The 9,537-nt window shown below is 45.0% G+C and overlaps 1 pseudogene; it reads left to right on the top strand.

The window, feature by feature from the left end:
- Nucleotides 1-1,300: 1,300 nt before the first annotated feature.
- LOC123448267 lies at nt 1,301-3,434 on the top strand (annotated as a pseudogene).
- Nucleotides 3,435-9,537: the final 6,103 nt, after the last annotated feature.

The raw sequence follows: 9,537 nt of genomic DNA, 5'->3' as shown, positions 1-9,537 counted from the left end.
TTACGAGAGACTGGTTTCATCGCTATGAGTAACTCCGTTGCTCAAAGATGACCGGCGAGTGGCGTTACACGATCTCACCACCATGTATCGTTCAGCTGTGTACTTTGTGCGGTTTATGTCTTTATTTATAAAGGAGGGATGCCTGTTTCGATAGCCAAGTTGTGTGCCAGCAACGCAACGGGGCTCGGCGGAAGGAAACCTAGCAAGGGAGATGGGGAAGAGGGGAAAAGGGAATTGAAGCTTGGTGGGAGGCGGCATTTATTATAGCTGGGAAACTGATGACGGAACAAAAAAAAAATATCATTAATTTATTTTTTATACGAATTTAATGATATAATTTTTGCTTCCGCCGTAATCGTCTACATTGCTTAGATTTATGGGCAAATATAAATCTCAAAAAGCACGGGCACACTATATTATAAAACGGAGTGACTATATATTTTGGTCGCGTCCATTCTCGCATGCCAAAGATTAAACTCTTGCAAAGTGCACTATTTTGATGCAAAGACATAGTTATTCTAATACACCCTTAATTTCGCAATGCGGTGCCTATAGATTTTTCTAAAGATCAAACTTTATAAATTTTGATTAAATTTATAAAAAAAGTTTACTTATATCTACAATACCGAATGTGTACAATATGAAAATATAACTCATCATGTATCTAATGATATGTATTTAGTATCCTAAACGTAAATACTTTTCTCTACATATTTGATCAAAGTTTGCAGAGTTTGACTTTTCAGGAAAAGTATAACTTCCATTTTACTTGAAAAACGAACGTGTTCTTAAATATATTATTTTTAACAAGCATGATTGTGTGGGACCCAGCAGCCAGCGTGGTAGCTAAGCCTGAATGAAAAATAGTCTCCGCCGCAAGCTCGTGTTCTTAAGAGGTTCGTTTTCTGTTGTGTGTAAAATGAAATTTGTGTGGATTTCTTTCTGATCACACGGCGCACAAAAAAGAATCCTAAACTCGCCGTGTGGAAATCACTCATCCACTTGTGATCTCAGGAATACAAAAAGGAACAGGCCAAGGCTCAAGTCGATATTATTTTCGTGGTCTGTCCTAATCATCCATCCATGGCTGTGCTGTGCATTGCATGGTGAACTGTCCTAGTCATAGGATAGGAGGCCGCGCCCTCCGTGTAAGACAAGTCAAAGTGTGCATATGTCAAGGCCAAGACTGACTGGGGGTAGCAATATCATGGACCATATATTGGGCTTGTGCACTGGGATTGGCTAGTCTCTCTGGTCATTATTCCATTGTCGTTCCCCTTCCAGTAGCTGTTCAACCAATATGGCTGCTAAGCTTGGGCATCTCGCCCAAACAGCTGCAGCCATACTCTGCCTGTTGATCTTCTTTGCTCAGGCAAGGATATCAGGCGGGACAGGAAGGGAGCGGGATGCGCTTCTGTCCTTCAAGGCGGGCCTTCTCGACCCTGCTGGCCGTCTCTCCTCATGGTCATGGCACGGTGAAGATTGCTGTCGGTGGGAGGGAGTCCGGTGCAGCAGCACAACAGGCCGTGTCATCAAGCTCGATCTCCGCTGCCCGCAGCATGACTACTACGACAACTTGCTCGTGTCCAAAGATGAGATGAGCTCGTCTTTGGCTGCTCTGCAACAGCTGAGGTATCTTGATCTGAGCTCTAATGATTTCAACAACACAAGCATACCTAAGTTCCTAGGCTCTATGGAGAACCTAAGGTATCTAAGTCTGTCGATGGCGGGTTTCGCCGGGAAATTGCCTTCCCAACTCGGTAACCTCTCGAATTTGGAATATCTTGATGTTAGCGGGCGTACCGGTCACCTGCACGCACTGGATCTTGCATGGTTGCCACGTCTATCGCTGTTGAGTTATGTGGACTTGAGCGGAGTGGACCTCCGTGCTGTGCGGGATTGGGTTCACATGGTTAACGGGCTTTCTTCTCTAAAAGTGCTTCGCTTGGTAGATTGCGGACTTACCAGCAGCACAGTTTCTGCTACTTCAAAATCAAATCTCACACATCTCCAAGTCCTTGATCTATCATCCAACTCATTTGACGCAACACCAGACCATAACTGGTTCTTCTGGGATCTCACAAGCCTGAAGGAGCTTCACCTCTCCCCTAGCTTGCGAGTGGCATGCACCTATTCCTGAACAATTGGCAAACATGACGTCCCTTCAAGTAATAGATTTCAGTGCAAATGATCTTGTGGGCTTGATACCGAGCAACTTGGAAAATTTGTGCAATTTGAAAGTGCTGAATTTTGATGATAACAACATTAATGTGAGTATTGGGGAGTTCATGGATCGGTTGCCACGGTGCTCATGGAATACATTACAGAAGTTGTCAATGAGGAATACGACCATGACCGGAAACCTACCGCTAGAAGTTGGAGCACTTGGTAAATTGACATTGTTGAGTCTCGGCAATAATAAACTCGATGGTGTGCTCATGAAGGAACATTTTTCAGGCTTATTGAATTTAGAGTACCTGGACTTGTCGGACAACTCCTTGAAAATGGACATTGAACCAAATTGGGTTCCACCGTTTAGACTAAAGCACATCAATTTGGAGTCATGCACAGTAGGACCCCGTTTTCCAGAGTGGCTTAGATGGCAGACCGACGTTGATTTGCTTCATCTCAGAAATACAAGTTTGAATGATGTTATTCCTGATTGGTTTTGGATGACGTTTTCCCGAGCTTCGTACTTGGATGCATCAGAAAACATGTTGCGTGGTTCATTACCGCCGAATCTACAGCACATGTCAGCCATCAGTATTGATCTGGGATCAAATAATCTTACAGGTCAAGTTCCACGGCTCTTCCCTATAAATATAACAAGCTTGGTTCTCTCTTCAAACTCTTTCTCCGGGTCATTGCCAGCAGAGCTAAAAGCACCACAAATTTTTATGTTGTCATTGGCAGATAATAAAATTACTGGCACCATTCCATCATCTATGTGCCAATTGACTAGTCTAGCACGGTTGGACTTATCAGTAAACAAATTAACAGGAGATGTTGTGCAGTGTTGGAAGGAGTCAGATAACAGTTCTTCAGTGTCCAGAGCAAACTCTGCAGATCAATTTGGTTCTCGGATGTATAGTCTAGACTTGAACAACAATGGTTTCTCAGGTGAATTCCCTAGATTTCTTCTGAGTGCCTCACGATTGATGTTCCTTGACCTTTCATACAATAGGTTCTTTGGAACATTGCCAAAGTGGTTACCAGGAAAAATGCCACAATTGGAAATTTTGAGGGTGAGATCAAACATGTTCAGTGGTCGTATTCCTAAGAACCTTACTTGCCTTGAAAATCTTTATTATTTGGACATGGCCCAGAACAATATATCAGGAAGCATGCCATGGTTGCTATCAAACTTGAAAGCAATGAGAGTCATATATAAGAACATGCCATGGTTCCCCAACACACGCACACATACTAACTAGACATACAGCTCCAGCCTCCAGGGCTCCGTGATGGGTGAGGCGGCGCTCAGCTTCGACGTCGAGGTCGGTGAGCTCGCGGTGGCAGCCAGAAGGGGCTGCCGGTCGGTGGAATGCATGGTGTGCTCCGTCGGCTTCCTCACCGCCTGCATGTCGGCCGCCTACGCCATTTACAAGGTGTTGAAATTAGAGATGGGCCTTAGGCCCATAAAAAAAAATTCAGAAAAATCTCCAAAGGCCCATGTAGGTGTTGGCATGACAAGGTGGTGGGAAGTTTAGTCCCACCCCGCTAGTGGAGGAGAAGTTGGACCCCTTTATAAGGGTCTCTCTTCCACATGCTATTGGAGAGTGAGAAGAGAAGGTGCCCTCGCGCACTCCTCCTTCGCCGCCTCGCTCCGACGCGGGTTGCGGGAATGAGCCGAGCCGAGCTCATACCTATGCGCTTATTTTTGCCGGTCAGGAACGGACAATGCACGATCCGAAACGTCGGATTGTGGCTGTTACCGACTCGGACGTGGGTTTGGCCCACGTCTCTCCACCCAACCGCCTTTATATGCACGCTATCGCCTACCCTAGCCGACACGAGAATCATATCACATCTGCCTCACGCGTTCGTTCCTTGACTGCTGCTGCCGCCGGCGACTCCATCCCGTTTACCGCGTACACGGTCGACGGAAGAGCAGACCTCCGAAACCTCGCCTCTCCGGTTCCTGTACGGGAGAGGGGCGATTAGGTTTTCGGGAGCGATCACGCGACTGCTCGCCTCCGTCCGTCTGCTTCGTCTACGTCCGCGTCGCCATCGTCATCGCCATGTCTTCACCAAGCGAAGCTGACCGTCTCGTCCGCGAGAAGGCCGAAGCCAAGAAGAAGGCGGCAGAGGATACTGCTGCCGCCGCCGCTGCTGCTACGGCCAACTGGCCGATCGGAGGGTATGATGTGTTTGTCTCTCTCCAGTTTCTGTCTGCACTGGTAGTATTGCCTATATGCGTAGATGTTTCTCCTATATGCGTAGTACTTCCTTCGTTCCTAAATATAAATCTTTTAAGATATTTTATTAGAAGTCTACATACGAAACAAAATGAGTGAATCTACACTTTAAAGTATGTCTATATACATCCGTATGTAATTCATTAATGAAACCTTTTTAAAGACTTATATTTAGGAACGGAGGGAATACTTGCTAGTATACTCTGTGATCAGTATGTCATGAACCTAATCAATGCCATGTTAGTAATTATTTCATGAATTAATTTGCTCGAAAAATTACCTATTTACTCAACACAAGGCACCGGCCGGCATCTTCGTCGGCCACAAGTGCGCCTATTACGCGTCCGTCGTCGTTGCCGGCCTTTTCGGCCTGGCCAAGGCCTGCGCCGCGGTCGTCTGGCTATCGGCCGGTGCACATGACCTAGCGGCAGCGCCTCGCACGCCGATGCATCCTGTGCGCTTCCCTCCTGCCGCTGGCGCTCATGGCGGGCATCGGCGGAGTCCGCATACTCCTTAAGTGAGAACTGAGAAGAAGAAACGTATTGCTGCATGGCGGCGGCGTTTTGCCTGCTGGCTGCTTCTACGTACGTACGTGAGTCCTGGTTTAGATTTTGATACGGTTTGTATGTATGTATGTTATCTGTACTGTAACAGTTTGTACGTGTGCAAGAGCTTCGTGTCATCATGTGTATACTGATCCATATGGTGCCTTGCTCGGTCCATGAGTTCACCCATTGCCAGCGCTTCCAGCTCAAAATCTGCACAACTGTCCTCCTAGTAAATATTTAATATGCAGTTTTCTTATTGTGCACGATGTAGCATCCGTCTAGTCCTGCGCTTTTGTTTTCTTCCGTCACTTTCAAACTCCCTATGGTGCAACTCCGTCAACTTCCGATGATGTCTCCTCTCATCCTTCCATTCGAAATAGTCCTTTAATTCTGATGATGTAATATGATCGTTTCAAAAAATGCTACACCTACTTAGGCTTTGTTTGGAACCACTCAGATTATATAATTCAGTTTTTATAATCTATTCTGTCTCCAAACATGACAGATTATGATGTAGATTATAAAAACTCACAATCTACTCTAATCCAGCTAAAATCAAATTATGAATTTCTAATGACTCGTTATCCTTGTAAAGTTGGAGATAATTACATTCCTGCGAGAGCCACCCACCTCTTAAAAAAACAGGAGGCAAACAGGTCATTATACAATGTAAAACCTGCATTACACTTTATATAATCTGGCCTTCAAACATGTCCATATAAATTATTTTTATAAACCAGATTATGTAATTTACCTTCATAATCTAGATTATCATAATCTATTATGATTTCAAACAAGGCCTTCAACTTATATTTCTTTCCTTCCCAACTAATCATCTCTCCCCTTTTCCAAAAAATAAAAATAAAAAATCATGTCTCCCTTGATTTTCATAGCAGCTTTGCTACACGTACATAAAACTACTTAAAAACTTACATAAGGACTGATTTGGCCTTATCTGGTTGGAAGAAAAAAAGGCCGAGGCCCATCCGAGCTTTGCTACACATATGTAAAACTACTTAAGAAAGTACGATAAGGGCTGATTAGGCCTCTAGATGGAGGAGGAAAAAGGCCCAGGCCCATCCTAAGAAAATCAGTTGAGAAATGATTATTTTTCTAAAATGGGAAGAGATGATTAGTTGGGAAGGAAAGAAATATAAGTTTAAGCAACAAATTACGTAGGTGTATCATTTTTAGGTTACCACATACCCATGGACAAGCGCCCAATTTCTCTCTCTCTATTTGTTACTTTAAAAATATGTGTATATTTCTTAATTAAGTTCATTTACAAATTGGTGAAAATATTTTAGGTACATGATTTTTAAGCACATTCATATTTTTAACAAATATGTGAAAATTCTTATAAATTACATACATATTTTCCAAAATACGTGAACATGTACACATATTTATTTATAACAAAGAAGCAGGTTTTATGTTTTATTACAAAGATTAATTATACTTCCTCTCCTCAAAAATACTTGTCGGACTAACACATGTATCTAGATGTACTTTAGTTTTATATAGCTCTATTTTTTTATTTTTGTGACAAGTATTTTCGGACAGAGGAAATATAAGTTAATAAGATAAACAATTTCTTCCCAAATAACAAGATACCTTTTCGGTCTCAAACGTACTCGTTATACGGACCACATTGTGTGGCTATTTAGCTTGTAGTGGGCCGGCCCTACAATCCTAAGTTTTATACCGTTGAGTGATCCAATCAAGATCTAGCGTTGAACGGATCACACTTCGGTGTTCAGCACACGTGCAACTCGATGACAATCTCCGCCTTCTTGATCCAGCAAGAGAGACGAAGAGGTAGCTGAATTCTCCGACAGCACGACGATGTGACGGTGATGATGGTGGAGCTAATCTGGTAGGGCTTCGTCGTGCACTACCGGAATAACCTACGGGGTTTCACGAAGTAGTGAAGGAAGAGGGGTTGCACCGTGGCTTAAGGTGCGGCTATCCTCTCTCACCTCCACTATATATAGGTGGGAGGGAGGGGTGGCACCCTAGGGAAAAAACCCTAGGGTCGGCCGACGCGCCAAGGAGGAGGAGGAGTCCTTCTCCAATTCCGTTTGGTGGAGGAGGACTCTCCTTCCTAGTGGACTCCTTCCATTTTTTATATTTCGGCCGAATAGGCCTATTGGGCTGGCCACCCAGCCCACCAGGGGCTGGTGCGCCACGTCTAGGCCTGTTTGGTCCCCTTCCGGATGGGTGACCCCACCTGGTGAAATCCGGAAACCCATTTGTCACTCTCAGTACTTTACCGGTAATGCCCAAAATCTTTCCGAAATCCAAATATACCCTTTCTATATATCAATCTTCGTCTTCGGACCATTCCAACTATACCGAAATGCCATCGAACCTTAAGTGTGCAGACCCTGCGGGTTCGAGAACTATGCACACATGACTGAGACACTCTCCGGTCAATAAACAATAGCGGGACCTGGATGTCCATATTGGCTCCTACATATTCTAGTAAGATCTTTATCGGTTGAACCTCTATGTCAAGAATTTAGTTAATCACGTGTAACATTCCCTTTGTCCTTCGGTATGTTACTTGCCCGAGATTTTCGATCGTCGGTATCTCTATACCTATTTGAATCTCGTTATCGGCAAGTCTCTTTACTCGTTCCGTAATACAAAATCATGTGGCTAACTCTTTGGTCACATCACTTGCAAGGATTATTGTGATGTTGTATTACCGAGTGGGCCCCGAGATACCTCTCCATCATACGGAGTGATAAATTCCAGTCTTGACCCATGCTAACTCAAAACAGAGCACTGTGCGGGGCCACCGCGAGGAAACTCGAGGTTTGGCACTTGTACGCGTCGCTTATCCGTCGTGTCCTGAGAACGAGGTACGCGACTCCTATCGGGATCGTCGACACGTCGGGCGGCCTTGCTGGATTAGTTTTACCTTTGACGAGATATCTTGTGCATCAGGATTCCGGTGATGCTTTGGGTAATCTCAGAGTTGAGGTTTTCCACTAGGGAATCCGACGAGATCGCGAGCTTCGTGATTGAGGATTTCTATGCGGCTTGTGGCAATTTGTGATGGACTAGTTGGAGCACCCCTGCAGGGTTAAATCTTTCGGAAAGCCGTGCCCGCGGTTATGTGGCAACGTGGAAACTTTGTTTAACACTGGTTCTAGATAACTTGAAGTTAACTTAATTAAACATGCCAACTGTGTGCGTAACCGTGACTGTCTCTTTCGTGAGTTCCTTCTCCGATCGAGGACACGGTGGGGTTATGACTGACGTAGGTAGGTGTTCAGGATCATTCATTTGATCATCAGTAGTTCACGTCCGTAATTCGTAGATCTTCCCCCCTCTTATTTCTTGTACTCGTAAGTTAGCCACCAAATATATGCTTAGCCGCTGCTGCAACCTCACCACTTAACCATACCTCACCCATTAAGCTTTGCTAGTCTTGATACCTTTGGAAATGAGATTGCTGAGTCCCCTGTGGCTCACAGATTACTACAACACCAGTTGCAGGTACAGGTAAAGGGTACTTGACGCGAGCGCGTTGATTGTTCATTTGGAGTTGCTTCTTCTTCTTCTTCTTCATCGATCTAGGATGGGTTCCAGGTCGGCAGTCTGGGATAGCAAGGATGGACGTCGTTCTTCTTTTGTCGTTTGTTTTCGTCCGTAGTCGGACCCTGCTCTTATTCTTGATGATTATGTAATGTACTGATGTGACTCTGATGTAGCTTGTGGCGAGTGTAAGCCAACTCTTTATATATCTCTTCTTTTCAGTACATGTACTTGTAACAATATCCATTCTTGCGACACGACGAGATGCGCTTCTATCCCTGACGAGGCCCTCGTGCCAAATTAAGGATAGGGTCGCATCTTGGGCGTGACATTAAGTGAGGCCAGATGTCGGGCAAGAATCGCACCCCTCCGCCGCTCCCCCATCTCCTTCTTCACTATTTCCCCACACTTTTGATGGCTTTCGAAGAGCAGTTCTCCGGCATACAAGCCGGTTGGGTGGCCCTCCGAGCCCGTCGGATATGAGCAGAAGCGTGGCAACTTGTTGCTCCACCTCCCTTGTCTTGCCCGACAGAGCCAGGTGCCACCACCAGCCGATGTGTGGTTCAACAACTTGCCGCTCCAAGCTAGCTCGATGAGGAGAGGTGAGTTGCTCTATGCCGGCACGACGGTAAACGTGCCTTCCATGCATGTGGCTGCGCCTCCATGTGACGGGGAACATGGGGCAAACGCCAAAGATCGACATTGGCGAGATTGTGCCCAGATTTGAGCACTCGCTGCATTAGTGCACACCAGGTGTTCGACAGAATGGAAATGGCATGAGCAAAATGAGGTTTCAGCTGAAACTTGGAGGAGAGGCTTCTCATAGCTTCTAGGGGCTGCCTAAATTTATTCAAAAAAATTTGGGCTGCAAAAGATGGGTTTTCATCAAAAAGATCAAATCTTGTTCAAATTTCAGTCAAACAAAATTTGAATTATTTGTACTGCAAAACAGAATGTTTTTGGAGAAATAGGTTGATGGCACCTAGGGCTATCATGAATAAATTATTTGGGGTCACAAGCTAAAA

Source organism: Hordeum vulgare, chromosome 4H (genome assembly GCF_904849725.1).
Source record: "Hordeum vulgare subsp. vulgare chromosome 4H, MorexV3_pseudomolecules_assembly, whole genome shotgun sequence".
Taxonomy (NCBI): domain Eukaryota; kingdom Viridiplantae; phylum Streptophyta; class Magnoliopsida; order Poales; family Poaceae; genus Hordeum; species Hordeum vulgare.
Note: the sequence above shows the minus strand (reverse complement) of the source record. Positions and strands in the feature narration are given on the sequence as shown.